This window comes from Gallinula chloropus, assembly GCF_964237585.1.
Source record: "Gallinula chloropus genome assembly, chromosome: 9".
NCBI classification, from domain to species: Eukaryota; Metazoa; Chordata; class Aves; order Gruiformes; family Rallidae; genus Gallinula; species Gallinula chloropus.
The window spans coordinates 4,955,789-4,962,721 of record NC_140094.1 but is presented as its reverse complement, the minus strand read 5'-3'; positions in this window follow the sequence as shown (position 1 = coordinate 4,962,721).

The following is a 6,933-nucleotide window of genomic DNA, read 5'->3' as shown; positions in this document are numbered from 1 at the left end:
AGGATGCAGGAGCATCACTCTAGCAAAGGTCCCTCCTGCAGGACTTGCCTGGGCAAGAGGAGAAAAACAACCACAGGCCCGTGTGTGCCAGTTGAGGGGGCCGGGGGAGAGGGGATGTGAACCACACGGCAAGGGGAGACGATCAGCCCGAAGCAGGGATCCAGCCTGGGAAAACCCATCCAGTTCAGCAGCAGTGGGAGGTTCCTGTCCTAGAGCTGAACCAGGACGATAGGTGGCAATCCCAGGTCTGCGGGAGGCAAGGCGGGGGTGCGCAGCCGTGCTGTTTATTGCCTCCTACCGGGGACGTTCAAAAGTGCTGAACACACTTCTGGGCATGGACCAGAACTGACTCATCCTTCAGCCAGCGGCTCATCGCGAGATGATGCTTTTTTGGGGTGGGGGCTGGGGGGGTGCTGGGAGGGAGGGCTCTTCCAATTCCCACCAGTCAGGTGGGTCAGGGTCCCTGGGAAGGCAGCAGTGCTGGGGTGCGTGGTGGCTGCTGGTGAGCTCTGTCTCGGGGCACAGCCTGACTGTGGTGATGTTTTTCAGGGTGACCACATGGCCAGTGGGAATCTCCTCCAATAATAATTTGCACCTAAAGCTCAGCTCGGGGCAGTGCAGCCACCTGGGACCTCCACAAGCAGGTTCTGATTTTCTCTAAGAATCACAGACTCACAGGGGTTGGAAGGGACCTCCAGAGCTCATCGAGTCCAACCCCCTGCCAGAGCAGCTCCCCAGCTCATACTGCACAGGTCGGTGTCCAGATGGGGCTGGAATCTCTCCAGAGATGGAGACTCCACACCCCCTGGGCAGCCTGTCCCAGGGCTCCCTCACCCTCACTGGGGAAAAGTTCTTCCCCACGTTGGTGTGGAACTCCCTGTGCTCCAACTTGCAGCCGTTGCCCCTTGTCCTGTCCCCACAGACACTGAAAAGGGGCTGGCCAGTTCCCACTGTGTCCCATACTTGAAGCCGATGCCAGCTCATGCTCTACCTCTGCTCTTCTCCAGGCAGATGGGAAAATCAGCAGGGATATTGGGACAGTAATTTGGAGAAAGAGCAGAGGTGGTAGAACAGAGATGGAGCTGCCCCTCCTGGGAAATCCACCTTGGACCAGTAGTGAGGGGCAGGGTGAGGTCTCACCTCTGGACACACACAGCAGATGCGGGGAAGGTGATAAAGGACAGGGAATGGTTCAGCCAGAGGTTGACCTGAATTAACTACAGCAGGGAGTAAATCAAGCAGCTGAGAGGTCACCTGGGGAGGAAACGCTGCTGCCTGCACTGCTTGCTCCTCCCCTCTCTGTAGGCATCTGCTTGTTGCCTCAGTAAAGGGCTGGGGCAGCCCAGGGACTTTTGATTTGAGCCAGGTTGGTGAGAGGTGCTGGAAAACGCCTGGTGCTGGAGAGTGGGGCCCTGAGTGTTAGTCATTGCCCAAAACCCTGCCTTGGAAAGTCCTCGTGGTGCTGGTGAAGCTGAGGGGGCAGAAATGGTCCTGCAGGGCTGTCCAAAGCCTCCAGCATGAGGTTGGAGGCCTGAGATGTGTTTCCTACAGCCTTCTGAGAGCCTGTGGATAGTGCCAGGAGGATGTGAAATGAAGGGGTGCCAGTGAGCTCCACCCCTGGAGAGGGGACCCAGAGGCTCAGCCTTTATCAGACATCTGAGAAGCTTTTACAAGACACCTGAGGATCCAAACCTACTGCACACACCACCTTTTACTCCATCTTTCCATTGCTCCAGACCCTAGAATGGACACACCTCAGCCAAGGAGCACCCCTGCCAGCACCAAAGGGGGGGTGTGTGTGCAAAGCAACACCTACAGGAATGGGTGTCCATCAGTCCTGCCTCACTCCTGCCATGAAAATTGCCATGTTTCCAGCTGCTGTTGCACTGTGCAGGCCCAGCTGGTGGTGGATTCATCATCAGTGGAAGAAGAATAGAAAAAGAGTGGGGTTTTTCTGGGTTTTTTTTGTTTGTTGGTTGGTTGGTTTTTAATTTGTTTCCTGCTTGGATTTGCTGCTTTGCACAGCCTGGATTCCTCCCTGTGAAGGGAGGAGCAAAGGGTGGTGTCTGCAGTAGGTTTGGGTTCTCAGGTGTCTTGTAAAAGCTTCTCAGATGTCTGATAAAGGCTGAGCCTCTCAGTCCCCTCTTCAGGGGTGGAGCTCACTGACACAGCTTTCAGCAGGACCCTCACAGAGGATGCTGCTTTCACCAGATTTGGGGGGGTCATGGACCACCCCACTCTCAGCATCTCATGTCCCTTGTGACTGATCCGGGGCTCCCATCTCCCTACCTAACATCATCTCCTACCCCATCCACCTACCTCAGGGTGTCCCAGAGGACTGGTGGGGAGGGGGAAGGGGAGAATCCCCAGCTGCTTCCCAGTTTTGGTACCCCACTGAGGAAGGGTGAGGGTTTCCCTGTGGGAGGGACACGGCTGGAGCATGACGGAGAGAGAAGCGGTTTTATTCCCACCTCCCTAATCTCTCTCCCTCCCTCCCTCCCTCTGCAATCTTTATTTCTGCCTTTCCTTAGATCTGATTTACTGGGGATTTTCCCATTCCAGCAGGAAAACTGCTGGGAGGGGATTTCTCTACAAAGCTTTTGGCCTCACAGGCATTTTATTTTTCCAGGGTCATGCCAGGCTGGTTCCTGTGGGGTAAAACTCTCAGTTTTGGCAAGGGGGAGCACCATGGCAGAAGATCCTCTCCATCCCCCCCCCTCCCCTGAAATCTCCCATCGTGGCCCCAGGATGGAGCTGGTCCCCATTGTCATGCTGCTGGCAGGTGCCCTTCGCTGCTGATGTATCGCTTCCCCGCCGTGACTCACTGGCACAGATGTAATTTCTAATTAAATAGCGATTCTTTTCAGAGCCATTTATTGCTGTTTCTTTTGTATTTTGATTGGAGTGTCAGTCAGTTTTTCACCAGTTTGTCAATTCCCCTTTCCCTAAAGATTAGCTAGGAGAGATGGGAGAATACAGCAATACGTGGCAGCGATGCTGAGCCCGGGAGCACCTCAGGTCCCAGCTGCCTGGAGAAAACCTGCAGAGAAAATGGTAAAGAAACAGGAAGGAGAAGAAAAAAAATCCCTTTTCAGAGGCATGTTTCAAAATGGGCAGGGAGAAACTAGATGGGGTTTGATATAAGCAAGTGGAGAGTCTGGCACCTGGGAAGGAATAACTGCTGGGATCAGTACAGGCTGGGGGTGACCTGCTGGAGAGGAGCTCTATGGAGAAGGACCTGGGGGTGCTGGTAGATGACAGGGTGGCCATGAGCCAGCAGTGTGCCCTGGGGCTGAGAGAGACAATGGGATCCTGGGGGGCATCAGGAGGAGTGTGGCCAGCAGGTCACAGGAGGGGATCCTCCCCCTCTGCTCTGCCCTGGTCAGGCCCCACCTGGAGTGTTGTGTCCAGTGCTGGGCTCCCTGGGATAAAAAGGACAGGGATCTCCTGGAGAGAGGCCAGAGGAGGCTACAGAGATGATGAAGAGCCTGGAGCATCTCCCCTGGGAGGAAAGGCTGAGTGAGCTGGGGCTGTTCAGCCTGGAGAGGAGAAGACTAAGGGGGGACCTTATTAATGTTTATCAATATCTTAAGGATGGGATGCAGGGGGAACTGGCCAGCCCCTTTTCAGTGTCTGTGGGGACAGGACAAGGGGCAATGGCTGCAAGTTGGAGCATTGGAAGTTCTGCACCAACCTGGGGAAGAACTTGTCCCCAGTGAGGGTGAGGGAGCCCTGGGACAGGCTGCCCAGGGTGTGGAGTCTCCATCTCTGGAGAGATTCCAGCCCCATCTGGACACCGACCTGTGCAATATGAGCTGGGGAGCTGCTTTGGCAGGGGGTTGGACCCCATGAGCTCTGGTGGTCCCTTCCAACCCCTGTGAGTCTGTGATTCTGTAATCTGGTGGTTTTTACCCCATTTCCATCACCATTCCCTGGCCTGCAGATCCACAATTCTCATCCTGCTGAGTTCCTGTGGCAGCAGAGAAAAACCCCACAGGATGCTCACAGCTTTCTTCTGGATGGGCTTTGTCTTTAGGCCATTTGAAATATAGGATGTGGAAATTAATCTCTGAGATGCTCCAAAACATGGTTCCTGTTGCCCAGCATGTGGTCAGGGGGAGATGGGGGCTTCCCCTCCACGCTGGAGTCTTGTCTCCCCAGGGCAAAGGCTGGGGTGAGACCAAAACCCTCACACACTGTGATAATTAGGATTTAATTTTATTTTGTTTATGAGGTGGTCTATGATGAGCTCTTCTGGGGGAGGTTGAGCCCAGTGCTCTCCATCCCAGTGAGCAGAGCATCCTTGAATTTCAAATCACAGCCTGGCCACGGCAGAGGTGAGGAGTCAAAACTGCTGCTGGTGTTGAGCAGCGATGGTTTTGCTCAGCCAACATGCAGCTAGGTGAGTTTGGGTTTAATTGTAGGGGGGGAAATATAGAAGCCTGTTAAATGGAGCAGCAACGTGTGTGTGACCTGTGAAACCATCCACTTTCTTGGGAATGGGATATGGGAAAAGTCAGGACCACTTTCCAAAGATGCTTTTGAAAAGGGAAACTGCTCTTACCCTGGTTATATTGTAAGGAGTTTGTATGTTTAGATGGAAAACCTGTGTCCCATCACCTGAGACTACTGGGACCAAAGCCCAGCCTCCCTCCCCAGGGCTTTTCACCCAGACTCATCCCACCTGGGGAGGGTGGGACCACTGGTATAAAAGGATTCATGGGATATTTGTATCCTCTAAAGAGTGTCAGTGTGAGGGGGCTCCTTCTGGTGCTGAGGCTTTTTTGCAGGAGGAGGTTGTCCCTTGGATGTGGAGGGGCTGGTACCGGTCAGTAGCCCTAAAGTGGGGCTCTTCTTCCTGGGGTTTGGTTTCCTTGGTATTTGTCTCCTGATTTCCTGACTCTAGGGGCTGTGGGGTCTGAGCTGGTTTTGGCAAAGCTCCTCCTCTGCATTTATGGGGTCCCTGTTGTTGCTTGGATGGAACCAGGTTGGCACAAAGCTCTTTAATATTTAAAAACTTGATCTCAGGTGGCAAAAAGGAACCTTCATTGCATTCATCCTGGGTAGGATTTCTTCTTTACCTGGGAGCATCCTTTTTTCGCAGTGAGGTGGGATCTATAGGTGGCTCTGGTTTTGGGCAGGTGACTCTGGGGGAAATGAATGTGGTTTTGCACCTTTATTAACTTCTCACTGGGGGAAGAGTGCGAGACCAGTGCTGAAGTATGACATGAAGGAAGGAGAGCAAATATTGGGGGTATTAATGGCCTTTTGTTTTACCAGCAAAACTTCCATTAATCACCCCAGTGAGGGGAGCTGAGTCTGCTCGGGGTTGGCTTAACTGTGTAAACAGCATTGGGAGCAGGCAGAGGGGGGAACCTCTGAGCATCTGTGCTCACGCTGGGAGGGAGGACAGAGTCTGGCAGAGCTGGGAGATGCCCTAAATAAGCAGCTGTAAAAAAAAATGTGTGAGGTTTTGGCTTAGCTAGAGAGGAGGAGGAATCTGCTGAGAGGTGAGATGCTCCAGTAGAGAGTGTGGGGTGGAAAAGTCCCCAGTGCTGCTTTCTGCTGAGCTGGCAGGGGGCATCCACCTCCCTGTGCCTCAGTTTACCTTTGGTTTCTGTATTTGGGGTGAAAGCATGCTGGGGGAGCAGAGAGGGGGTGTTGGGAGACTGGTGAGCATCAGGTCTTTAACCTGGGTTCTGGCTCAAGTCCTCCGAAAACAACTGCTGGGGGTCAAGCATTAACCCTTCTTTTCTGCCATCCTCAGCATGTCTTGTTTGGGGTGAGTGTGCTGTACTCTAAGTAGAAATCTCTAGGAAAGATGCTGATTTGAAGTGTGGCTCAGTGGGTTTTGTGCTTCTTCTGGGACTGCCCCACTGGGAGGACCAGGAATGGGGAGGGCTGGGCTTGGTGGGAGCTCCAGCTGAGGGCTGTGGGCCAGTGCTGGAGCAACACAGGAAACCAGATTTTTCCAGCTGCTTTTCAAATAAAAAAAAAACAAAACCCCCAAACCTACCCAAATAAATGCTGAAAGGAAAAACAATCCTTTCCTAAATCTTTGGAAGAGGGTTTTCCAGCTTCCCTTGAACTTTCCTCTCCCTTCGAGGTATCAGCAGTGATGCTCTGGGAATGAAATGCTGATTTGGCCCAAAACTGCTTTATTTTTCCTGCCCTGCTTGACACCTGTCAGGACAATTATGCCCCAGTAGTATTGTGCTGGGCTTGGAGATGTCCTTGGGAGCTTAGTCGTGTTTTCTGGGAGACCCTTTGCAAGGAGAATACCAAGCAGATGGACCTGACCTGCACCAAGGGGACCTTGTGCTAATCTCATTTTGCTGTGTTGTGGAGTGCCTGCCTGCAGGATTAGGCCAACTCCTTGGGCTTCATTTCCATTTTGAAAAGCCTTGTCTGTAACCTTATCCCAGTTGCTGGCTTTCCTCCTCCTGTAGCTCTGCGGGGACAGAGCTGGGCTGGTGAGGGCTCAGAGCTGCTCCGTTGTGGCTGAGCTGGGGGACGTGGCTACAAACAGGAAGGACAAAAGCAGCAGGTTTAGATATGTGCTGCCTTCTTGGCATTAGACATCCCAAATCATCTGGGGGGGTGGGGGCATCATTTAGTCTCCAAAACCCAAGTGAGAATTGCAGGGCCAAGCATGTAGGAGCCAGCTGAGCAGCTCTTGGGAGCAGCAGACCCAGCAACACTTGCTGAGAACTTGGTTTTAAGGAGTTTTTGATGTTTCCCAATAACTTCACCTCATATTCTGTTTGCTTTCTTGGTTGCTTAGATCATTGCAGTGCTGGGATCATAGAATCACTGACTGGTCTGGGTTGGAAGGGATCCCAAGGATCACAGAGCTCCAACCTCCTGCCACAGGCAGGGACACCAACCTCCAGGCCTGGAGCTACACAAGGTTGCCCAGGGACCCATTCAACC